Source organism: Microtus pennsylvanicus, chromosome 7, assembly GCF_037038515.1.
Source record: "Microtus pennsylvanicus isolate mMicPen1 chromosome 7, mMicPen1.hap1, whole genome shotgun sequence".
Lineage (NCBI taxonomy): Eukaryota > Metazoa > Chordata > Mammalia > Rodentia > Cricetidae > Microtus > Microtus pennsylvanicus.
In genome coordinates, this window is record NC_134585.1 from 121,722,201 (window position 1) to 121,748,173 (window position 25,973).

Sequence of the window (25,973 nt, forward strand, 5' to 3'; positions counted from 1 at the left end):
CAGGCTGGCTTTGAACTTTCTGTGCAAAAAAAAATGACTCTGAGCTCCTGTTCTTCTGCCTCTGCCTTTCAGTTGCTGAGAAGATTGGCATGGGATACGATGCCTGTCCAGACTGAATTCATTTGTCTGTTTTGTTTTGTTTTCCAAGACAGGGTTTCTCTGTGTAGCCCCAGCTCTCCTGGAACTTACTCTGTAGATCTGGCTGGCCTCGAACTCACAGAGATCCACCTGCCTCTTCCTCTAGAGTGCTGGGATTAAAGGCCTGTGCCACCAATACCCAGCTAGACTCATTATATTCAAACTGAAGAACATAAAGTCAGATCAAACTCTAAAACAGCAAAGATCCTACAAAGGAGCCCTGAAGAGGGCTCACTGCGCGTCAGCTTGTCTGGGTGAGCTGGAGCACTCAAATGCAGGCTACATAAGTATGCAGGAGAGAGGCCAAGGAGGGCAAAGCCTGAGGTTCGTGAGAAGCCCATTCCCCCGCTCCAAAGGCTGCGGGGGACACATGGAAACTGCTGAGTTGAGTAACTCCAGCTGAGAAACCCCAGAAAGCATCTAGCCTTGGTCTTACGCAACACCTTGGCACTAACAGAGTTTTCCTCTTGTCAGCACTGAGCCACAGGGAATTACAAGGCATGTGGAAGCTAAAGTCACACTTCCTGCAGCAGGGCTTCTCACCGCTGCAGTTTGGTGGTCCATGCCTCTGTGAGAGCAAACAGATTGGGAGTGTGACCGGAAGTGGGTAAACACTACACCCTGAGAGGACCTAAGACGGGACAGACTTGTAAATGCATTTGTCTAATTGAGCTCAAGAGAAGTACGTAGAAAATGAGCTCTCGTGATTCAATGATATTAACAAAAAATAATAGTGCTGCCGGGCGGTGGTGGCGCATGCCTTTAAGCCCAGCACTCGGGAGGCAGAGGCAGGCAGATCTCTGTGAGTTCGAGACCAGCCTGGTCTACAAAGTGAGTTCCAGGATAGGCTCCAAAGCTACAGAGAAAGCTTGTCTCAAAAAAGCCAGAAAAATAAATAAATACATACATACATACATACATACATACATACATACATACATACATACATAAATAGTCCAAGTATCGACTCTAAGGCCCCCTGTGAGTTAGCTCCTGCCAACCCTTGCTTTCTTGCTTCCCAGGAGCCGTGGGACAGGGTAGTCCTACCACACGGGAGTACATTGAGATGGTGTAAAATTTTGAGACTGAAAGAGTGTTTGTTTTGTAGCACTCTACACCCCAGACTTGAACTCACTGATAGCTAAGGATGGCCTTGAACTTCTGACCCCCGTCTCCACCTCTCAAGTGCTGGAGTTGCCAGCATGCACCACCACACTGGTTTAGTGATAGACCATTTGTGGAAAGTACAAAGAAATGCAATGTAAAATAATATGCTGCTTCGGAATACATATGTGTGTGATCCAGTCATCTTTTTAGACATAAAGCTGCCTTATATGTTCAAGGGCCTGAGTTCTAACCCCTGAATTACAATAATCTTTTTCAATAGTGGAAACAAGCATAGATTCTAATTCAGGACGATGGTCACAAATGCGGGGAGCGTGACTACAGTACGTGGTTGTACACACAAAAGCTTTCAGCTGGACCTGTGAGCTTTAGCTATTTAGGTATCTACTATGAGATTTGAAGTAAACACAGAAAAGCATTCAAATTCAACAAAACTTATTTGAATATCATATATTTTTTTACTTTTCGATACAACTAAAATATTCACTCACTAAAATAGTAGAAAAACGGGGGAGAATTTAAGAAGAGAGAGAGGATCAGTAGAAAGAAAGACAGCTGCTTACGGGAAAGGAAATGGGGTTGAAGGAGCGTTTCCCAGGAGCCGCCCGAGGGCCGCAGACAGTGCAGCAGTGTGTCCCAGGCCAAGAGAAGAATGAGTGAGCAAGAGCTGTATTCCCTGCCAAGCAGCAACGGCCTCAAGCTGAAAGAACGCTGAACCACATGAGCCAAGAGCCTTTGAAATCCAACCCACCAAATAATGAACCAAATAAAGGGTGCGGGGATGAAGAGGCCAAGCTAAGAGGTCTGCTTGTGAACCCCGAATTCAGAAAACCGAAGCTCAGCATGCATGCATATCACCATGGCAAACAGGATGCAACCAGTGTGTGCACCAGCGTTCTGACGTAAGGAGCACAGTCATCAGGATGTGCAGGAGTGAAAGTAAATTCACTATTTTCCCAGCTTCCTAAATGAGTCCATAGGTACCTGCCGCTGAAGAGTTGTTCTCTCTGCTGGATTTTTGAGAAACTAATGTTTCTTGATCTCTGAAGTTCAGATATTTGTTCACTTTTCTCTGGGTAAAGTACAGGTAATATTTAAATGGAATGTTTAATAATGAATAGTGTGGACCACACTCGCATGTTTGTGCTTTCTGCTGTGTAGATGCATCTCAGAGCATATTTAACTGGACTCTTGGCATTCTCTCGGTACCCTCGGATTCTTAGGCCTTGGCGAATACCAAAACCCACAGTCGTCTAGTCCTTTATGTGAAATGAGGTAGTGTTTGCCTAAAACCCACATACATGTTCACAGATGCTGTAGGTTAACACTAGAGTCTTTATAATACTTGGTACATATAAATTCTACATGAATAGCCATTATGCAGTATATTTGGGGAATAATAATAAGGAAATTTGATATTCAATAGAGAAAAAAATGCTTAACATTTCAACCAACAGTTTGTTGAATCTGAGGATATGGAGCTGTCTGTTGTGGAGAGCCAACTGTCTGCTCAGAGAGAAAACTCAAATGATGTTTGTTTCTGGGGGCTGGGACAGTGAGTTAGGTGTCTTAGTCAGTGTTCTACTGCTTTGAAAAGATACCGTGACCACAGCAATTCTTATAAAGGAGGCATTTAGTTGGAACTGGTTTACAGTTCAGAGGTTTAGTCCATTATCCTCGAGACAGGAAGCATCAGTCGGACATGGTCGGACAGATATGGTGCTGGAGAAGGAGCCAAAAGTTCTACACCCTGAGCAGCAGGCAGCAGGAAGAAACCTGTAACACCCCCAGTAACACCCACCCAACAAGGATCTCTCTCCTAATAGTGCCACTCCCTGGTGACCAAGAATTCCAATCTATGAGCCTATGGGGGATATTCTTATTCGAACCACCACATTCCACTTCCTGGCCCCCAGAGGCTTGTAGCCATACCAGAATGCATGAATGTTGTATGGGATATGAGTTCACGCGGGCCTGTAGAAAGAAGACATAGAGGGTTTGCAAAAGGTGCTAGACCTAAAAGGTAGCAGACACAAAAGGTAGATCAAAGCTAGGTGCTAACACACTTGGGAATCAAACCAGCTGCAGCTCTGCAGGAGTCTCCCTACCGAAAACACACTCAGTCCAACTTCAAAGGTCCCCATGGTCTGTAAGTCTCAACACGGTTTCAAAGTTCTAAGCCTCTTCTGAGACGCATGGCAATCTCTTAGCTGGAACCCCCTGTAAAATCAAAATTAAAAAGCAGATCACATACTTCCAACATAACATGGCACAGAATACATAGTACCATTCCAAAGGAGAACCAAGGGGGCATAACACCGGACCAAAGCCAGACCAAAAACCACGTGGGTAAACCCCACACTCTGTATCTCCATGTCTGATGTCAAAACGCTCTTCAGCTCTCCAGCCCCTTTCAGCTTTGGTGACTGCAACCCACTTCTCTCTCTTGGGCTGGTTCCACTCCCTGTTAGCAGCTCTCCTGGGCAGGTATCCCATGGCTATGGATCTCCAAAATCTTGGGGTCTCCAAGGCAATCCAGGTTTTACCTTCATGCAAAGGACTCTCTGGGCCTCCTTGCAGGGACACCCCAGCCACACACCTGGCCTCAGCAGCTTTCCTTACCCCCACAGAGCACCCCAGCCACACACCTGGCCTCAGCAGCTTTCCTTACCCCCACAGAGCGAGATTCCACAACCCCTTTCTTGTACCCTTGACTCCAGAGCCGGAACGATGTGGCCGAAGTTGTCAAATTCTTCTGTTTGCTGGAGCTAGAACATGGCGCCCTCACTCAATTACGTTTTCACTAGCTTTCTGTTTCCAATGAATCCTCACTGCCTAAGCTTAGGTGTCCTGGAACTCACTCTATAAACCAGGCTGGCCATGAACTCAGAGATTCTCCTACCTCTGCCTCCCAAGTACTCAACCCAAGCTGAGTGTCACCAGAACTCACCCTGGTGGGGAAGACAGGAGAGAGCTGGCCAGCTTACCATCCATGCAACTACCCAAGCCAAGAACCAGGATTAAGTGTTGGCCCACCCCAACATACGCCCCATCAGTGATCTGCTGGAGCACTGGGCAGGGGTGGGGGGGTCCTGTGGACCCAGGGTTACAGGATCTCCATTTCCCAGGGCAGCAACGGGATGTCCAAGAAGAGTCCCAGTGAGGGCCTAGTGTTGACAGTGTAGTGGAGAACAGGGATTTTTGAACAAAACCTATGAATGATTCCTTTCAGTGAACATCTGCATGTAAAGATATATGGATAAAGGGGTTTACTGTGTGACTCACTGGGTCACACACAGCTTCTATGACAAGATTTTCCCTTCCTTCCTCTTTTTTTCATTAAATATTATTTTGTTTTATATTGGGGCAAGGTTGCAGAAGCAAAGGGTGGATGCAAGGAGACAGGAGATGGGTAGGATCAGGACGTATGATGTGAAAGATTTATTAAATTGTTATAAATAAAATAAATAAAGGTGTGTGCCACCACACCCAGCCCTAAGCTATTTTTCGTTTTGGCTCGGTTTGGTTTTGGTTTTGGTTTTGGTTTTTCCAGACAAGATTTCTCTGTGTAGCTCTGACTGTCCTGGAACTTGCTCCGTAGACCAGACTGGCCTCGAACTCAGACATCTGCCTGCCACTGCCTCCTAAGTGCGGAGATTAAAGACGTATGTCACCACCACCCGGCTCCTGGAGCTTTTCTTCACTTCCTTTTCACAGGTCCTGCTCTGAGCCCACCAGTCCCCTTTTCCCTTTAGTGTCAGGCTTTTCTTTAAACGTTTTATCTCTGTGCACTGGACTCAGCTCCATTACACTTCTGGGCGTCTCTTTTCTCCTCAAACTGTACACTTTGTATTTTCTTCTTGCTCAGCTTGCTCCTTTTCATTACAAAAACTGGCCCCGCGACCCAATCAATACTAGACTGCTTTGAAATCTCTGCCAACACCATTCATCCAAAATCCTTCAATTCTGCCTCGGGCAGACTTTTCAGACTAGGGCAAAAGACAGTCACATTCTTCATCAAAATAACGTGAAAATAATCTCTAGGCCACTTAACAATATTCTCCCCTCTGACCCCCTAGAGCTGGGCCATCCTAACCTACACTGCTCTCAGCACCACCGTCTCCCATGTTTCTACTGGGATGGCACATTAAACCTCAGGTAAAGTATTCAGCTGCCTCCCTAACCCCAAGTACCAATGTTCGCATTCCAGCAACAAGAAGCATGGCCGGGTCTGTCACGGCTACCAACTTGTCTTAGCCTTCTATTGCTGTGCAGAGACACCACGACCGTGGCAACTCTTATAAAGGAAAGCATTTAATTGGATCTGGCTTATGGTATTTCAGAGATTTAGTCCACTATCCTCAAAGCAAGGAGCAGGGTGACATAACCCCACCTCCTCCAAACTGACAAGCTTCCTCCAACAAGGCTGTGCCTCCTAATAGGGTCCCTCCCTGGTGACCAAGTAATTCAAATCTATAAGCCTTAGCGGGGAGCATTCCTATTTAAACCACCATAGTAGGGTTCTTGGTGGTTGTTTTTTTGTATTGTTTTGTTCCTTTTGTTATTTTGTTTTTGTTCCTGCCTTTGTTTCTTTTGTTGCTGCTGTTACTTAAAGGAGTGGTCAGAGTCCTGAGTGTTGCACAAAAGAAGCAGAAAAGGTGGCACATGCTTTTAATCCCAGCATACTGGAAAGGCAAAACCTGGCAGATAACTATAAATTCAGTTATCAGCCTATTCTACATTTGAGTTCCAGGACAGTGAGACCCTTGATTTTTCATCCTCCCGCCTCAGCCTCTCAAGTGCTGAGTTAACAGCATGCACCACACATTGAGCCTGTCAGCTACTTCTGCAAGAGTGAAGCAAGGCTGAAGAGATGTTTTAGTGGGTATGAGCACCTAGTGTTCTTGCAGAGGACCAGGGCTCAGTTTCCAGCACCCACGTGGTGGTTCACAGCCGTCTATAACTCCAGTACCAGAGCATTCGACTCTCTCCTCTGCTCTCCAAAGGCACCAGGCATGCATATAGTGCACAGACATTTGTGCAAGCAGAACACCAGGACACATAAAATAAACCTAAAGAAAAGCTTAAGAAATCAAAGTACACAATGTTGGCAGCAAAGGAGCCGTCTCCTGGGACGATGGTGTCCTGGAGATAGTGGTTTAAGATAGAATTGGGGGCAGTCAAGATGGGAAAATGCAGACATCTGTAGCCTAGGCTAGCCTCAACTCACAGCAATCCTCTTGCCCCGCCTCCCAAGTCCTTGAATTGTAAGCACCACACCTGGTGGAGATTTACTTTTCATTGAGTCCCAGGGATGAGCAAATAAGAGGAACAGACCACCAAAGTCTATCAACCAGAAGCAAACTTTCGTCCAGACACCACTGGGCAAGAAGACTTCCAGCTCACTTGGTCACAGCGCTTCGGGCTTTTGACCTGTGACAGTGGGAGGAGACTTCGAGCTTCTTACAGCAAAAACCAAGCACAAGGGAGTAGGCCAAAAGACAGTTTACAATAGTGAGGTTAGGCTTGGGGAAATTAGAGGAATTTTTACAATCTTGAGTTTAAGACTAGGGTCGTATTACATTTTAAGATTTACAGTTTTTGATTATAGGGTGTTAGTACAAGATATTAAAGATATAATAATAGATATTAATACTACATATATGCTTTATATATAAAGATATATACTGGGGCTGGAGAGATGGCTCAGAGGTTAAGAGCATTGCCTGCTCTTCCAAAGGTCCTGAGTTCAATTCCCAGCAACCACATGGTGGCTCACAACCATCTGTAATAAGGTCTGGTGCCCTCTTCTGGCCTGCAGGCATACACACAGACAGAATATTGTATACATAATAAATGAATAAATATTTTAAAAAAATAATAAAGATATATACTTAATATGAAGCATATATAGTATATTAGATAGATGATAGATAGATAGATAGATAGATAGATAGATAGATAGATAGATAGATAGATAGATAGATAGATAGATAGATAGATTGTGTGTGTGTGTGTGTGTGTGTGTGTGTGTGTGTGTGTGTGTGTGTGACTATCTTGATACAGCTGCACTCCCCTTACTTAGCTGGGAAGAGCACAAGGCAGGGAGTCACGCAGAGGCAGCAGCTGAAGGAATGTAAGGCGAGGGTCACGTCGCGGCAGCTGTCAAAGGTTAACCTTTGTCAGCAGTGACTGTCAGCTATAAGGCAGGGAGCAATTGTTAAAAGTTACCCTCTGTCCACAGTGGCTGCCAGCTTCAGTTTCCCCAGATTATGAGCATAGGCTTACAATGTTTATATTTCTGGGCTCTTCACTTTTGAGATAAAAGCAGTAGATTTTGTTGATCAGCTGGACATGAGAAGAAAGGGGTAAGGAGAACCCGGGAAGACTCCTGGGACTTTGGGGGGGGGGCTAGGTTTATGTCAACTTGACACAAACCAGAGTTATGTTGGAAGAGGAACCCCCCCAACTGAGAAAATATCCCCACAAGACTGGCTTGTTGCATTTTCTTGATTGATAGTTGATGAGGCAAAGCCCAGCTTATTGTGGGCAGGGCCCCCCTGGGCTGGTAGTTCTGGGGTCTATAAGAAAGCAGGCTAAGCAAGCCATGGAGAGCAAGCCAATAAGCAGCATCCTCCGTGCCTCTGCATCAGCTCCTGCCTCCAGGATGTGGAAGAATAAAAGAAATAAAGCTTTCCTCCCCATGCTGCTCTTGTTGGTCGTGTTTCATCACAGCAATAGAAACCGCAAGACCGAGGGAAGGAAGGGAGCCTTTGTCCACAGTAAGACATCCAAGAACATGAAGGACAAAGTATGGATTTGTGGTAAAAGTCAGATACTTCCATGTGGGAATCCATTTACCCTCCAAATATTAAGCACTGACTATACGCCAGGTACTGGGAACAACACAGCAAACAGACAGGAGGAAATCTTCCCCGGTGGGAATTGTGCTGTAATACAGAAATCAATAAACAAGCAAAACACATAACATTTTAGAGATTGATAAATGCCGTGTCAAAAAACAAAGCAGAATGGTTGCAAGTGCTATCAAGGTCCCAGCTATCAAGGAGGCTGAGGCTGGAGCATCACGAGTTCGAGCCTGCCTCAAGTAAAACTGAAGTTGAAGAGAGCGTGTGGAAGGCCCTGGGTTCAATAGCCAGGCATAGGGACGCGTGCTCCAAGTGAGCAGAGCGCGCCTGATAAGACAAGTAGGGGCGTCTCAGGGGTGAGTCACCACTGTGTTCCTGTGCAGATGGTGTTTATGGGATCTTGGTCGCCCTCGAGTACATCTCTAGAGGTTGCTAAGAAACCACTTCCTTTCTCTCTGACTTTAACTAAGGAGTATAATTTGTATGGAGGTTCAAAGTTAAGAGGTTTTCTCAGTACAGAGTGGTAAGGTGGATTGGAAGGCAGCAGCACGTAAGTCTAAGAGGAAGAAGTGCCAGGACAAGAAGGTCATACATCACTTTAGCCCTCGGTAAGCCTTGTCTAGTTATTGTCATTGCTATCTTTGATGGTGGGATCTTGAGGAACGCATCATCTGGCCCTATATGGAAGCAACTTACTTATTGCCTTCGAACAGATGTCTTTTGGAAAACACAGATTGTCTGTGGTTGTTAGGTCCTTCAGTGGAGTCTGAAGTCCCCACCGTTCTCAGCATTAAAGCAGATGGGGAGCTTTCTTCCTCCCTAAGCCTGTTCTCCGTATGTCACCATCAATCCCTGCCTTTCTCTCCTGCCTCAGCTTCTCCCTAGGGAAACTGGGAAGCACTAAGGTTTGAGTAGAGGAAGGACATGATCTATACTTGCGTCTGGGTGTGGGAGGGCACACCTGTGATCCCTGTGCTTGGGGTTGCTGCAGATTCAAGGGCCAGGCCAGAGAGACCTGGAAGGTGAACTGTCTACAGGTCAGGCTCACTCCAGTTGCTGTGTGGCCATAAAGGGAGTGTGTAGCCTCTGGCCTCCCTGAGAAGTGACCATGATTCTGACAGTGATAATGATCCAGATGGTGGAAATAAGGGGCTGACTCTGCAGCACGTGAAGACTCGCTGGCGAGACCTAAAGACAGACTCCCAGGGACACGAGGTGGGAAAAGGAGCCAGAGGCGCTCAAGCAGTGGGGAGAAGGGAGTTGGTGCAGAGGTGGAGGGCCTTCCAGAACGTGGATTTACACATGTTCATTTTGAAACGCCTTTAGACAAGACCCTCTTTGCTGCTTGCTCTATGTTCTAGTCCCTTGACAAACCCATCCATGTTCAACACTTAGGTTACCATCTTCTTGATTGTCCCCTTGTTTGGATCTGGAGTCAACTAAGACACACGCCTCTGGATGAGGCTGAGGGTAATTCCTAGAATGATTGACTGAGAAGGGAAGGTTCTCAGCAGATCAGGCAGCATCTTCCAGAGTAACCCAGATAGAAAGAGGTCCAAAGGAGAAGCTGCCTTTGCCTTCTGACCTTTACTCCTTACTGGTGAGTGCATCTACTCTGTAGCTGCTGTTGTTACTGTTACCCTTCCCTGACATCAGAGCCCAGCTTCTGGGTCTGGAAAAATAGCTCAGAGGTTAAGAGCATTGACTGCTCTTCTAGAGGATCTAGGTTTGATTGATTCCCAGACTGCACATGGTGGCTCATCACTATCTGTGACTTCACTTCAGGAGTAAGAGGGCAGTAGTAGTTTGAATGTAATTGGCCACCATAAACTCATAGCGAGTGGTAGGTGTGGCCTTGTTGAAGGAAATGTGTCACTATGGGGAAGGTTTTAAGGGCTCATATATGCCCAAGCTATGCCCAGTGCCTCAGTCCACTTCCTACTGCCTTCTGATCAAGATGTAACCAGCACCATGTCTGCCTGCAGGCCATGATGATAATGGATTGAACCTCAGAAATTATAAGATGCCACCTCAATTAAATGCTTTCTTTTATAGGAGTTGCCACGGCCATGGTGTCTCTTCACAGCCATAGAAACCGTAACTAAGACAAGGACCGACAAACGCTCTTCCCTCCCAGGACATTGCACTCAGTAGTGCACAGACACACATGTAGGTAAAACACTCATACACATAAAATGTTTAAAAAGCAAAACGGACTCAGATTCCAGCTTCTTTGGGGAGAAAGGGGGATAGACACAGGCTACGGTGTAGTCCTGGATGTTCTAGAGCTTACTATGTAAATGAGACTGGCCTTGAACTCACTCTGCCTTACTCTGCCTCCCAAGCAGTGGAATTAAAGACATGGGTCATCATGCACCACTGTTCCAGCTTATTTAAAAAAAGGTAAGTGTATGTATGTGTCTGCATTTTGGTGAGTGCATGTACATGCTCATGTCTGAGGAAACTAGATGCATTGAGGCCCCTGGAGCTAGAATTATAAGCAATTGTAAGTCACCCAATATGGGCAATTGGGAACTGAAGTCAGGCCCTCTGGAAGAGCAAGCAGTTCCTGCTCTCAACCACTGAGCCATCTCTCCAGCCTACAGTGCAGCTCCTGCAGGCTTCGGTGTGCACTGAAGACCATTAGCTCTCCAGCAACCTCTGGCCCTTCTCACGGGAACGGGACTGCAGAGACATCGGCCCTGTGACTGAGCAGCTAGTGAGTTCTAAGCCTCTCCAGCACACAGACAACCATCGCCAGACTACCCAGACCATAGCAGGGAAGACATCTACTAAGTCCTCTTCGGGATAAATGTCCATTCTGTCCCTTCCACTCCTCCGCAGACCCTAATACACCATCTAAACATTTCTGACTCCCAAGCTACCGATCCAGCCCGTCCCTCTGAACTCCAGGTGTATGAACATCACCATGTGTCCAAACTACATTTCCAATACTCACATACCCTCCTCTCCACCAAAGGAAAACATCTAGGCCTCTTCCAAGCTGTCTGTCGGCACACAGCATCACCATTCTGGCTCCCAAACGTCTTTCCCTCCCTGTCCCGACAGACCCATCCCATCTTCAAGGCCACTTCCCGTGTGTCACTGGCAAATCTGTCCCTTCTTACATCATCCACCTGCCCCACTTCTGCAAGGACACTCTCCACATCAAGGCTACTCCAGACTACTTTGTTAGGAACGCCCTCAGTGGGTAATTCCCCAGGTGTGTGTATAATCACGCGTCTCCTTTCTGTCTTCTTCACTGGAGCTGTGAGTCCCATAAAAACAGACAATGCCTCCATATGTTCTTTTCTGGGGGACCCTCCGTAAGCCTGGCACAAAATAGATACCATATTCTTTTTGCTTTTGGCTTGTACACAGATGACTTGTATCTATATGTGTATGTACACCCTGGTTGTGTGTATGCACGCACATGTACCAGAGATTGGTGCTGGGTGTCATCCACAATCCCGCAATCACTCTTTACCTTTTTTTTTTTTTTTGAGGTCTCCTCTGAACCTGCATCTCACCAAATCAGCTGGACAGCCCAGACGGCAAGCACTCGGCACTCCGCTGTCTGCTTCCCCAGCACTGGGATTACATGCACACACCACCGTCCCTGTTTGAATTTGTCTGTTTGTTCTTATATTCATGGGTATTGGGGATGGAATTTCCATCCTCCTGCTCCAGCAGCAGACACTGAGCTGTCTCCTCACCTCGGGTCACCCCTTCTCACCAGCCTGCAGAGAACCACCTGTAGAGAACACGCTTGGTTCTCCACTGTATTGGCATCAAACTATAGTCAATTATTCCTGGCCTCTGCTCAACCCACAGAGTTAGTGAAAGAAGGGATCTGAGCGGCAGATCTTTTGACCATGAGCAGCACGTCCTTGGGAAGTCACATCATGTCCTGAGCTCTGTGTCTCCTACTGTGAAAGGTACGCACTGATTCCTGCCTCACGAGGCTACCAGACGGAGCAAAGTTTTGATGCTGGGCAACAGAAAGGGTTGTCGTTTTCCGAAGGGGATTTTTCTAGCAACCAAAAGCTGATGTAAGAGGCTAGGGAGACGGCTCGGCTATTAAGCACACTCACTTGCTGTCTTGCAGAGGATCCAGGTTAGGTTGCCAGCAGCAGGTGCTAGCTCACAGCCATCTGTAACTCCAGTTCCAGGGCATCCAACATCATCTTCTGGCCTCCACGGCACTGGGCACACGTATGGTGCACATATACAGAGGCAGGCCAAGCACTCATACACATCCAAGTAAACAAATAAACTTGATTTTTAAGGCTGGCATAAGGTTTTTAGGTATTTGCCTCATGCCGCACAATACTCTAGGTTTTAAAGAATGACAAGTCAAGTCCCTGATGGCTTCAACAGACATAATTCATAGTTCGCCAACTTCAGTCCTAGGTGGTATGGACACTGAGGTAGGGCAGCGTCAAACTCTGGACAGAGGGGCTGGGAAAGCCAGCTCTCCAAGGCTCGCTGCTGGTCCTCTGGCCTGCTCAGATTGCATTAGCAGCCCTTTCCTTTCTCACCCCACACGTTCCAAGGAGCCCTAAGTCCTACCAAGTGGCCTGACCTTATTTTAGCTGTATTTGCCCCTCTGGGACCTCTCTGGTTTGAGCCCTAAGGGAAAACCCAGACAGCCACTGAAGTTTCTGACCTCTTCAAAAATTCAGCATCCTCCCGTAACTCTAGATTTGAACTTAGACCCTCTAACTATGGGTTTCCAAAGGACTGGTAACCCACACTTACACCCCCAACCCTCAAGAGTCTGAGGATTTAAGGCCAGCCTAAGCTGGAATGAGATCCTATGTCAAAAAAAGACATCAAAGCCGGGCGGTGGTGGCGCGCCTTTAATCCCAGCACTCGGGAGGCAGAGGTAGGTGAATCTCTGTGAGTTCGAGGCCAGCTTGGTCTACAAGAGCTAGTTCCAGGACAACCTCTAAAGCTACAGAGAAACCCTGTCTCGAAAAACCAAAAAAAAAAAAGACATCAAGACAGGAGCAGAGGAGGGGCTTGATGCCACAAAAATTAAAAGGATTATAGGAGAGGTCTTTGAATAATTATATGCCAAAAAAAAGTGCTGGTGTAGCCAAAAATGGCTGAATTATATAGAAATCAGAGAAACTGAGGGAGGGATAGCCCACCCCTGGGCCGGAGTTTAGGGTAGGCGGCAAGCAGGCATGCCAGCCAGGATGACTGACAGGAGCACCTGGTGGACAGCATCGGCTTTGATATGTTAATAGGCACTTGAGTTAGCCATTTGTCCTGGGTTTGAGACCTCACATTAAAAAACTGAATATCCTCTAAGAAATAGATAAATTTCTAGGAACATATAGATCATAATAAAGACTGAATCATAACAAAACAGAAAATTTCTATGGGCATGTTTGCCACACCTGTGATCCATGCACTTAGAGGTGGAGGCAGAAAACTCGGGGGTTCAGGATCATCCTCAGCTACTTAGTAAGTTTGAAGCCAAACTAACTTACATGAAACTCTAATTAGAGAAAGGGGGGAAGGGAACGAGGGAGAGGAGAAGGGAGGAGAGGGGAGGGAAAGAGAGAGAAAGGAAGAGGAGAGGAGAGGAGAGGAGAGGAGAGGAGAGGAGAGGAGAGGAGAGGAGAGGAGAGGAGAGGAGAGGAGAGGAGAAGAGAAGAGGTGGTGGTACACACCTAGACACCCAGCACTTGGAGGTAGAGGCAAGAAGATCAGGAATTCAAGCCAGACTTGCAAAGAAAGATCCTACCTCAAGAACAAACAAAGCAACTAATATTTTTCCAAAGCTTTCTAAAAACTGAAGTAAAGGAAAGGTTCTGGGTCATTGTATGAAGCCATCGCCGACTCTGATCCATAGCCAGATAAAGACGCTGCAAGGGAACAGACTGAAACCCCTAATGGATACTAACGCAAAAACAATCAACAAGCCCAAGCAAATTAAATTCCACAGCACATCAAGACAGCTATAAACCATAACCAAGTAGATTCGTCCCTGGAATGCAAGAATTCAATATATAAAAATTAATAAATGAAATGGACCGTATAAGCAGATCAAAGGACGGAAACCACATGATCATCTCAGTTGATACAGAAAAAGCATTCGATATGAAAGCAATACCTTTTCATGATTAAAAAACATATCATAACGCTCAAAACTAGGAGGAGAAAAGAGTTTTCACATAATATAGGCCCATATATGCAAAGCCCACAGCTGCTGAAGTACAGTGAAAGCCCGTACTTTCCTCTAAGACTAGGGACAAGACAGGAAAGCTATCTCCCCGCCATTCCTTTTTGTTGTTGTTGTTTTAGTTTGGTTTTATTTTTAGTTTCCAAGACAAAGTTTCCCTTTGTAGTAGCCCTGGCAATCCTGAAACTCACTCTGTAGGCCAGGCTAGCCTTGAACTCACAGAGATCCGCCTGCTTCTGCCTCCTGAATGCCAGGATTAAAGGCATGCGCCACCACCCAGCTACTCTGACCATTTCTGTTTAGCTTAATACTGGAAGTCTTAGAGAAATGAAACTAGGTGAAAAAAATAGAGCATATTCATACTGAAAAGAAAAAAGTAAAATTAGCAGGGGGTGGGAAGTGACACACTCCTGTAATCCCAAGACTTGGGCAGCTGAGGTGAGAGCATCTGGATGTCGATCATGGGCTAGCAGAGTGATGCCCTAGGGTCAGTGCCCAGGGAGAGTGAAGTGTTCAAACAGACACACTGAATTACAGCTTCTTCTTGTCAATTCAGGAGGACTCTGGCGGCCACCTGGTCCTGGTGATTCAGAAGGGGAGCCCATTAGAGAAACCCAGGCTCCTGGTTGGAGACAGGTTATCAGGATCAACCCATTTAAAAATATATATATATCTTTTAAGGGTTTATTAATTTCTACTTTAAGTGTATATATGAGTATTTTGCCTTCATGTATGTAAGTTCACTGTGAACATTCCTGATGCCTGTGGGGGCCAGAAGAAAACATCAGATCCCCAGACCTGGAGTTAGAGATGGTTACAAGTCACCATGTGGGTGCTGGGAACAGAACCCAGGACCTCTGCAAGAGCAGCAAGAGCTCTTAATGGTTGAGCCATCTCTACCCCAACAAACCACTTTTTTTTCTAATGAGAAAAAGAATCTGAGTAGACATTTCTCTAGAGGGTGCACACAACTGGTCCCCAGGCACAAGGGAAGACACTCAGCACCATCATCCATGGGGAAATGGAGTCAGATGTGTAAGGAAAGATGGGGACAGGGACAGGCAGAAGATCTGCTTTGTGGCTTCAAAATACACTTTTGCTGGAGAAAGCTGTAGTACTTGTATGCATTGCAAAGTGTCTTAGGGCTGTGCTCGCTTCAGCAGCAGAATACCAAAACTGCAATAATACAGAGAAGGTGAGCATGGCCCCTACACATGGATGACATGTGAATTCAGGAATGGTCAATCAATACTTTTTTAATGTCTTACTGTAGCACCAATAATAAAAACCCAGAGACAGATATTGGGGTTCAACCTGAAGATCAAAAAAGCAAAGCAACCAGCCATTGGCTCTTACCTCTACCTCAGACCGAAAATAGGAGAGATCTTGTCTCCACGAACCCCAAAGACTCCACACCCCACACTCACTCCGAGTTCCTGTCTCTTCCCCTTTCTGTTCCTCTTCCCACAAAGCCATACCATCCCTGTCTCCACCTCCCTAGGGCTGGGATTAAAGGTGTGTGATACCAAATTCTGGGGTCAATTTGGTGTGAGCTGTTTCTCTTTTAGACAGATTCAAACTTGTGTAGCCTTGAATTCACAGAGATCCTCTGCCTCTGTCTGAGTCCTGGGATTAGTGTGCACCACCACTCCCTGCTCTGTATGGCTAACTAGTATGGCTGCTTTGCCCTCTGATCTTCAGGCAAACTTTATTTATTAAAACACAAATAATACGCCACTGTATCTTACCATTGCTTTGATTCTGAGACAGTCTTGTATGTAACCTCACCTGACCTGCTCTTGATCTATAGTTCTGGATGGTCTCTCAGACTCACAGCAGTCCCTCTGCCTCAATTTTCCTGCCTTGGCCTGAGGAATTCTGCGAGTATGGATGAGTAATGGGCGTCACCACATGCAACTACTGCCGCTACTTCCTCCTCCTCCTCCTCCCCATCCTCCTCCTCCTCCCCATCCTCCTCCTCCTCCCCATCCTCCTCCTCCTCCCCATCCTCCTCCTCCCCTTCCTCCTCCTTCTCCCCTTCCTCCTCCTCCTCCCCTTTCTTCCCTCCCCTTTCTTCTTTATCTTCTTTTCATTTTTTAAAACAGGGTCTCATTATTACTCCAGGCTGACCTCAAACTCATAGCAATCCTCCTGTCTCCATCTCCCAAATGCTGGGATTATACACACCATTAAATTTAGCTTGAAAATATGTAGAGGAGAGATTTTTTTAATATTTCCAACAAAGAAATGATTAAGGATATTGGGTGTCTTTGAGAACAATGCAGCCTTTATCTGCTTGGAGAATTAGGGCTACTAAAGACACCCCTAACCATTAGCTTTTGGGTTCTTGTCTTGCAAATTCACAGATCACAGGAGGTAAGTGTGTGTGTGTGTGTGTGTGTGTGTGTGTGTGTGTGTGTGTGTGTAAATCTGGTTTATTTCACTTAACACAATGAGTTTCAGTTTCTGCAAATAACACAATGTCAGTTTTCTTTTTTTTTCTTTGTTTATTGTTTTTATTGAGCTATACATTTTTCTTCACTCCCTGGAGAGATGGCTCAGCAATGAAAGGCTAGGCTCACAACCAAAAACAAAGCAGAAGGTAAATATTTTTGAGAGAAATGTTTACTGGTAGAAGCTCAAGAGGAAGAGAACAAAACAGATAGAGACCAATAGACAGAGATGAAGTGCATATAGCAGGAGGGGTCTCAGGAAACAGGACACCATCAAGATGCCAGTCTGGGCCTTTATTTATTTGTTTACTCATATGTTCGTATATTCCAGGACAGGCTCCAAAGCTACAGAGAAACCCTGTCTCAAAACACCAAAAAAAAAAAAATGTGATAGGTAAACAGAGGAGGGAGCTAAGGGAAGAAAGGGAACCAGGTAGGTGGGAGAGCAGAGAACCTGCCTCATACGGTTAAAAAAGGACACAGACTGGAGGTGATGGTTCTGTTGGCACAGTTGAGACTGTAGCTTCAAATCCCAGTACTACAGAAGGAGGAAGAGGAGGAGAAGTGTTGATAAAGATGCAGAGCCGGAGGTGGTAGTGCAGGAGGTGGTGGTGCACGCCTTTAATCCCAGGAGGCGGAGGCAAGCAGATCTCTGCATTCGAGGCCAGCCAGGTCTACAGAGTGAGTTCCAGGACAGCCAGGACTGTTTCACAGAGAAACCCTGTCTCGAACCACCCCCTCCAAAAAAATAAAACTAAAACAGGGTTGCTGATCAATGGATACAGGCTCACAGCCAGGCAAGATGAAACAGTTCTAGAGATCTGTCATACCACAGTGCACATCATACATGGCAAGGTGGGACACACCTGCAGTCCCAGACACTTAGGACACTGAGGGAGGAGGATCACTTGAAGCCAGGAGTTCAAAACCAGTCTGGGCAACAAATTAAAAGTGTTCTCTGTCTACCTACCTACCTATCTCTCTATCTCTCCTCTCAAGGACCTCTATAGTAGCCTCGAACTTGCAACAATCCTCCTGCATCAACCTTCCCACTACTAAGAGCACATGTGTACAGCACTAAACTTATAAAACATTGTCTCAGATCTTATGTGGGGCTGGAAAGGAGGCTCAGTGGTTAAGAGCACTGTCTGCCCTTTATTTTTGTTTGTTTTGTTTCATTTTTGTTTGTTTTTCAAAACAAGATTTCTCTGCAGCTTTGTCCCAGAGCCTGTCCTAGAACTTGCTCTGTAGACCAGGCTGGCCTCGAACTCACAGAGACCCACCTGCCTCTGCTTCCCAAGTGCTGGGATTTAAAATGTGCGCCACCATCGTCGGGCAGGCGCTGGTTGCTCTTGTAAAGGACCCATTTTACTTCCCAGCACTCACAGCAGCTCAACCATTGTGACTCCAGTTCCAATGCATCCAATGTCCTCTTCAGCCTCTAAGGGCACCAGCATGCACATGGTACACAGACACACATGTAGGCAACAGACACATAGACATAAAAAGTGTTTGGGCAGTGAATCCCAGTACCTGGGAGGCAGAGGCAAGCGGATCTCTGTGAGTTCAAAGCCAACCTGGTTGGGGGCTGGAGAGATGGCTCAGTGGTTAAGAGCATTGCCTGCTCTTCCAAAGGTCCTGAGTTCAATTCCCAGCAACCACATGGTGGCTTACAACCATCTGGAATGAGGTCTGGTGCCCTCTCTGGCCTGCAGACATACACACAGACAGAATATTGTATACATAATAAATAAATAAATAAATAAATAAATAAATAAATATTTTTTAAAAAAAAAAAGCCAACCTGGTCTACAGAGTGAGTTCCTGGACAACCAAGGCTACACAGAGAAACCCTAGCTTGAAAAATCAGAAAAAAATATATATACATAGCATTAATAATAATATATTGTGCTGTGTATACTAAAAAGTAGAAGACGTTGATTTAAAAAAAATGGTAAACACACCTTCAGTACTACCACTTGAGAGGTAGAGGTAGCTGGATCATTGTGAGTTCGAGCTCAGCCTGGTCCACATAGTGAGTTCGGGACCAGTCAGAAATACATAGAGAAACCATAAAGCTATAACAAGCAAATAAAAAAACCCTATGCTGTGTGTTGTCACGGTTGATAGTAGATGGTAGATGGATGGACTGTGTAAGATTGACGCCAAAAAATGTACAAGCGAGTTCTTTGCCATTCAGTTAGGCAGTGTTACTATCTGGAGGAGGCACAGGTGTTGCCTCGCCTTTGCTTTTGACTGGAAAAGGACTACTGTGGCTCTCTGTTCCCCGAACAGACCAGTCCCTCAGGCAACAGAACACCAGCTGCAGCCCCCCACCCCCATGTCCACGGCTCCTGTGGATACCACAAACCATCCCTTCATAACTTGCTCCCCAACTCATTGCTGCATCCCAGCCTCCACCACTCACAGGCCCTTCCCTGTGAACACACCAGCTGAGCAGGCCAGCAACACAGACAAAAGACAGCCACCACATTCTCAAAATCCAGAGAGGGAACAGAACCCAGGAATCAGCACCTACACCTATAGTTATCCAAACCTAGATGCCCAGATGCCAGGGTAAGAACACAATCAATAACAGCCAGGACAATATGTCTCCACCAGAGCCCAGCTAGCCTACCACAGCAGGCCGTGAATATTCCGACGTAGCTGAAGTACAAGAAAAAGATCTTAAAGCCAACCTTATGAAGCTGATAGAAGTTCCTAAGGAGAAAATAATAAACCCCTCAAAAAAAAAAAACACAAGCAATTGGAAGAAATTCATACATCCCTTAAAGAAAGCCAAGAAAAAACAGTTGAAGAAAATGAATAAAACTGTTCAAGACCTGAAACTGGAAATAGAAGCAATAAAACACAAAATGAAAGAATTTGGGGGGAAAAAATTAGGTATCTAAAAAGAAACTACAGAGACAAGCTTCACTAACAGAATACAAAAGATGATGGGCCATGAGGTGGTGGCGCACACCTTTAATCCCAGCACTTAGGAGGCAAAGGCAGGCAGATCTCTGTGAGTTCGAGGCCAGCCTGGTCTACAAGAGCTAGTTCCAGGACAGGCTCCAAAGCTACAGAGAAACCCTGTCTCAAAAAAAACAAACAAACAAACAAAAAAATGAGAGAATCTCAGCCATTGATGATAGGACAGAACTAATGGATTCATAGGTCAAGGAAAATGTTAAGTCTAAAAAATTCCTGACACAAAAAATCCAGAAAATCTGGGACACCATGAAAAGACCAAACATAAGAATAATAGGGATAGAAGAAGAAAACTCTCAGATCAAAGGCACAGAATATATATTCAACAAAATCATAGAAGAAAATTTTCCTAACCTAAAGAAGATGCCTATTAAAAAAAAAAAGTACAAGCATAGAGAACACCAAATAGATAGGACCAGAAAAGAAAGTTCCCCTTGTCACATAACAATCAAAACACTAAACATACAGAACAAAAAAAGAGTATTAAAAGCTGCAGTAGAAAAAGACCAAGTAACAAATACAATATAAACCTGTTAGAATTACACCTGACTTCTACACAGAGACTCTAAAAGCCAGAAGGGCCTGGACAGATGTGCTGCAGACTCTAAAAGACCACAGATACCAGCCCAGACTACTATACCCAGAAAAATTTTCAGTCACCATAGATGGAAAAATAAGACATCCCATGATAAAGTCAAATTTAAACAACATCTATCTACAAAACCAGCCCTACAGAATGTGCTAGAAAGAAAACTCCAACCAAAGGAGGTTATCCACACCCATAAAAATACAGGAAATAAATCATCTCACACCAGCAAAACCAAATGAAGGGAAGAACACAGCACAGTCATACACACTCACACACACACCAACGACAGCAACAATATAATAACAGGAATCAACAATCATTGGTCACTGATATCTTCTCTGTTACAGAGAAATCTTGTCTCGGAAAACAAAACAACAACGAAAAAGAGTTTGGTATTTTCACGTGGAACCTAATTAAGAATATCTACCTATCTTACGGTTTAGAAAACCCCAGGATCTCCCAGAAAAATACTACTTACGAACTGAAAATTGTAGAGACCCCTGTCTATACTTAAAATTGGAGAAAGGATAATGCCTAGACACTTTCAAACATTACATATGTCAATATAAAAGACATTTAACAAATTTCTGTAAATAAATACCTTTCTTTCTAAAAAGCAAGCCAGTCATCAATTCTGGTTGGTTAACATTTTAAAACCAGCAGAAACATTTAAGAACACAGGGCTTCCTGCTCTGCCTGGAAAGGGTACACGTGGGTCTTTTCATCCTAATCCCTTGCCACAGCTTTAAGGTTCACAACTCATCACTGCACTGTGATCTAATGGAGCCACTACAAACGCTAGCTGTGTTCACTAAATCAATGGTCTCAAATCCCCAATAAAAAGATACAGACTAACAGAATGGATGTGAAAACAGGACCCATCCTTCTGATACATACAAGAAATACAACTCAACATCAAAGATAGACATTATCTCAGAATAAAGGATTATAAAAAGATATTCCAAGCAAATGTACCTAAGAAGCAAGCTACTATAGCCATTTTAATATCTAACAAAAACAACAGAAAGCTTATAAATTCATGGAAACTGAACAACTCTCTACTCAATGAAAAATGGGTCAAGACAAAAATAAATTAATTAATTAAAGACTTTCTAGAATTCAATGAAATTTAACACATTGCATACTCAGATTATGGGACACAATGAAAGCAGTGCTAAGAGGAAAGTTCACAGCACTGTCTACATTAAAAAACTGGAGAGATCTCATACTAGGCACTGAAAGTTTTTGAACAAAAAGAAGCAAGCACACAGAAGAGGAGTGGATGGCAAGAAATAATTAAACTGTGGGCTGAAACCAATAAAATAGAAACAAAGAGAACAATATCAAAGAGTCAATGAAACAGAGAATTGGTTCTTGGAGATAGATAGACAAACCTTTATCCAAACTAACTAAAAGATGAAGAAAGACTATCCAAAATAACAAATCAGAAGTTAAAAGGGCATATAATAACAGACATTGAAGAAATTCAGAGAATCATAAAGTGTCTTAGTTACGGTTTCTATTGATGGATGTGAAGAGACATCATGACCATGGCAACTCTTATAAAGGAAAACATTTAACTGGGGTTGGCTTACAGTTCAGAGGTTCAGTCCATTATCATCATGGTGGGACACGGCAACATGCAGACAGATGTGGTGCTGGAGAAGTAGCTGGGAGTCCTACATCCTGCAGGCAACAGGAAGAGGTTTGAGACTCTGGGTGGTATCTTGAGCACCTGTGAGGCCTTAAAGCCATCTCCACAGTGACACACTTCTTCCGGGGGAAACCACACCTATCCCTACAATGCCACACCTCCTAACAGTGCCACTCCATTCCTTCAGTCCACCTCGTAAGGACATGCTTTAGAAACCTGTACTCCACCAATCTGGGAAATATAAGAAATGGACAACTTTCTTGATAGGTACCACTTACCAAAGTGTAAACAATTAAATAGACCTAGCTAAGATACTTTATGATTCTCTGAATTTCTTCAATGTCTGCTATTATATGCCCTTTTTAACTTCTGATTTGTTAATTTGGATATTCTTTCTTCATCTTTTAGTTAGTTTGGATAAAGGTTTGTCTATCTATCTCCAAGAACCAATATAGGTTCTACTTCTAGTGAAGTAGAAGCAATTGTTAAAAAGTCTCCCAATGCAAAAAAAAAAGGCCAATACTGCTCAAATTATTCCACAGAAAGAACATTGCCTAGTTCATTTTATGAGACCACAGATACCCTGATTTCCGAAACATATAAAGACTCAACAACAAGAATCACAAATCAGTTTCCTTTATGAACATATATGTAAAAATACTCATTTTTTCTTATTGGTTTTTCAAGACAGGGTTTCTCTGTGTAGCTCCAGCTATCCTGGAACTCACTTTGTAGACCAGACTGGCCTAAAACTCATGAAGAAACACTTGCCTCTGCCTCCTGAAAGCTGGGACTAAAGGTGTGTGCCACCACAGCCTGACTTATGCATGAATATTTGTTCAGCAGATATTTCCTTTCTTTTCTTTTCTTTTTTTTTTTTTTTTTTTGAGACGGGGTTTCTCTGTGTAGCCTTGGCTGTTCTGGAACTAGCTTTGTAGACCAGGCTGGCCTTGAACTCACAGAGATCTACCTGACTCAGCCTTTCAAGTGCTGGGATTAAAAGTGTGCACCACCACTGCCCAGCAAAAATACTTAATAAATGCTTGCAAATTGCATCCAAGAACTCATCAAAAAAAGTCATCCACTATGGTCAAGTTAGGTTTCATCCCAGAGATGCTGGGATGGTTGAACATATAAAAATCAGTAAATGGTACTCACCATATAAACAAACTGAAAGAAACAAACTTCATGATCATCTCGTTAGATGCAGAAAAGGTCTTTGACAAAATCTATCCTTCATGATAAAAGTCCTGGAGAGATTAAGCATACAAGCAACTAATAGGTTTTCTGTCCGCCAATGCAGTAAAGCAGATGAAGCGGAATTGAAAAATGTAACAACAGGTTTATTTGAGCAAAGCAACTCCTGGGTGGCTTCTCCAGTCCCAGAGACAGAGGTGGGAGAAGCCGAACACCCAAACTAAAGCAGCGTGATTCTATAGCTTGTATGCAAGGGATGAAGTCTGATCAAAAGCTAAATGCTTTAGGCAGGGACTTGGGCTGCTGGCAACTTCAGGGGAGGAGCTGCCAGTAGCCACCAAGAATTCAGAATGGGATTTCTTGGTGCCTTTCCTTTGTGCAGACATTCTCTGAGGATGGGGTTTGGAAAGAGAGAAAGTAGGGGGGAGGAGGGTCAGGCTTTCCAGATGAAGCAGGAGTGAGCTGAAGTTTCCAACCCAAAAGTGACATACCTAAACATAATAGAGACAGTTCACAGCCAGCATGAAACTAAATGGAGAGAAACTCGGCCATTCCACTAACATCAAGAACAAGACAAGGATGTCCTCTCCATATCCTTTCAATATAGTACTTGAAGTTTTAGCTACAGCTGAAAGACTAAAGGAGATCAAGGGGATACAAACTGAAACGGAAGAAATCAAAGTATCATTATTAGCATATGGTATATAAATGACCCTAAAAATTCCGCGAGGGAACTCCTACAGCTTATAAACTCAGGGAAGTGGCCAGAAAAAAGATTAACTTAAAAAAAATCAGTAGCCCTTCTATATACAAACGACAAATGGGGCTGTGTTCGATTGGGTAGTCTAACCAGAAGTGGGCGGCCTTCTTCTCGGAAGGCGCAGGACTCCAAAGTGGCAAAGCAGACTACAGTCTACCCACCGACTGCCCGCAGGATAGTGACACAGGTGTAGAGTGCCCTGGACTCCCACTTCGAGCGGCAGCTGCAGGTCTGGGAACCATCCCGGACCCCAGGTCCAGAGCCAGAAACCAAGAAAGAGGCCCCAACACCTGTATGCACACCGAGTGCTGAAGACCTTAAGGAACTGGAATTTCTGACCCAGGCACTGGAAAAGGCTGTACAGGTGAGGAAAGGCCCGTCTAAACCTGGATAAAGAGACAGTACCCCAAGCCTGACTTCTGCAACTAATGCAGTCATTTCTGGTGCCACTGCCCCTACCCCTTCTCAGGCCTCCAGCCAGGCTGGCAGCCGTGCATAAGGTGCAAGATCCACCAAGGACGTACAACTGGCCACACTCCCTGCCAAGGATTGCTCCAAGTGCAGACTTCCGTCAAGGGAAGATAGGACCCACATGAGAACAGGAGCCCAGCCGGGTGGTGGTGGCGCACGCCTTTAATCCCAGCACTCGGGAGGCAGAGGCAGGCGGATCTCTGTGAGTTCGAGGCCAGCCTGGTCTACAAGAGCTAGTTCCAGGACAAGAAAAAGAAAGAAAGAAAGAAAGAAAGAAAGAAAGAAAGAAAGAAAGAAAGAAAGAAAGAAAGAAAGAAAGAAAGAAAGAAAGAAAGAGGGAGGGAGGGAGGGAGGGAGGGAGGGAGGGAGGGAGGGAGGGAGGGAAGAAGACAGGAGCCCAAGCTGCCGGGTCTAGTCCAGTCCTCAAGGACCAACAAATGGTTCTATCAGCTGTTCCTCATGCCCCAGAACTCTTCACACTGAAAGAAAAAGGGACCCTCAGGAAGACAGCTTCCCAGAATTCACGCCTGTGGGCCCAGCTCAGCACTGTACAAGCCAGTGACTCCACAGATGACACCAGAGATACCAAAATCAGTTCCTTGACAAACTCCAGATGGCTTCCGGCTGGGTCCAGATGCTGCGGAAGTGGAGGCTCATGCCCAGAGCCTGGAGAAGGCCCGTACACTGCTGAGATCGCGGGTGCTGGAAGGGCTGCAGACCACTGCTGCCAGGACCACGCTTCCTGGAGAAGCCCACCCAGGCCTCGTCACTCTTCCTGCAGCCCTGGGCTCCTTCTCTACTCTAGCACCAAGGAGCTGCAGACCTTCGCTACCTTAGGGCTTCATGTGGCCATGCTAGCCCAGCAGATCAATCTAGAAAAGGTTCTTATGGCTGAACTCCTCCCTTTGATAAACACCCAGGAGCCAGGAGGGCCACCTTGGCTGGAGGTGAGCACTTCCTCACAGCCCTTGGAGATGACCATGTAGGCTGGGCAGAAGCCTCCTCTCTGGGAGAGTCTCCCTCCTCTCAGCTGGAGTGAAGTGAGCAGGGATTGAGGGGGATTTTCCTGTTTGGAGGAAGCTGAAAGCACAGAGTCAGCTGTGACTTCCATGAGAAAGCTGGTGGTCAGGATGTGTGTGTGTTTATATTGTATCAAAGCGGGGCTTGGTGAGGAGCTTTTCATGGTCCTGCTTCTTCTTGGTGGTTTGAAGAATTTTATTAATTAAGGGCTTGGGCACACCTATAATCTCACCACTGGGGAAGCTGAGGCAAGGGGGTTCTAAGTTTAAGGACAGCCTGAAACCCTGTCTAGATTAAATAAATAAAGGAAAGAATATATCAAGCAAAAAAAAAATGGCAAATGGACTGAGAAAAAAATCAGGGAAACAACACCCTTCATGACAGCTTCAAATAATATAAAATGTCTTAGGGTAATTCTAACCCAGCAAGTGAAACACAAAAACTTCTTTCTTTGAAGAAAGAAGTTGAAGAAGATAACAGAAGATAGAAAGATCTCCCATGCTCATGGAT

At 45.1% G+C, this 25,973-nt stretch overlaps 1 non-coding gene and 1 pseudogene across 1 annotated transcript; both read left to right on the top strand.

The window, feature by feature from the left end:
- The first annotated feature begins 638 nt into the window (after positions 1 to 638).
- LOC142854101 (tubulin epsilon and delta complex protein 2-like) lies at positions 639 to 25,429 on the top strand (annotated as a pseudogene).
- Positions 15,477 to 15,586, top strand: LOC142855152 (U6 spliceosomal RNA). The gene has a single exon (XR_012911421.1). It is a non-coding gene; the product is annotated as a U6 spliceosomal RNA (small nuclear RNA).
- Positions 25,430 to 25,973: the final 544 nt, after the last annotated feature.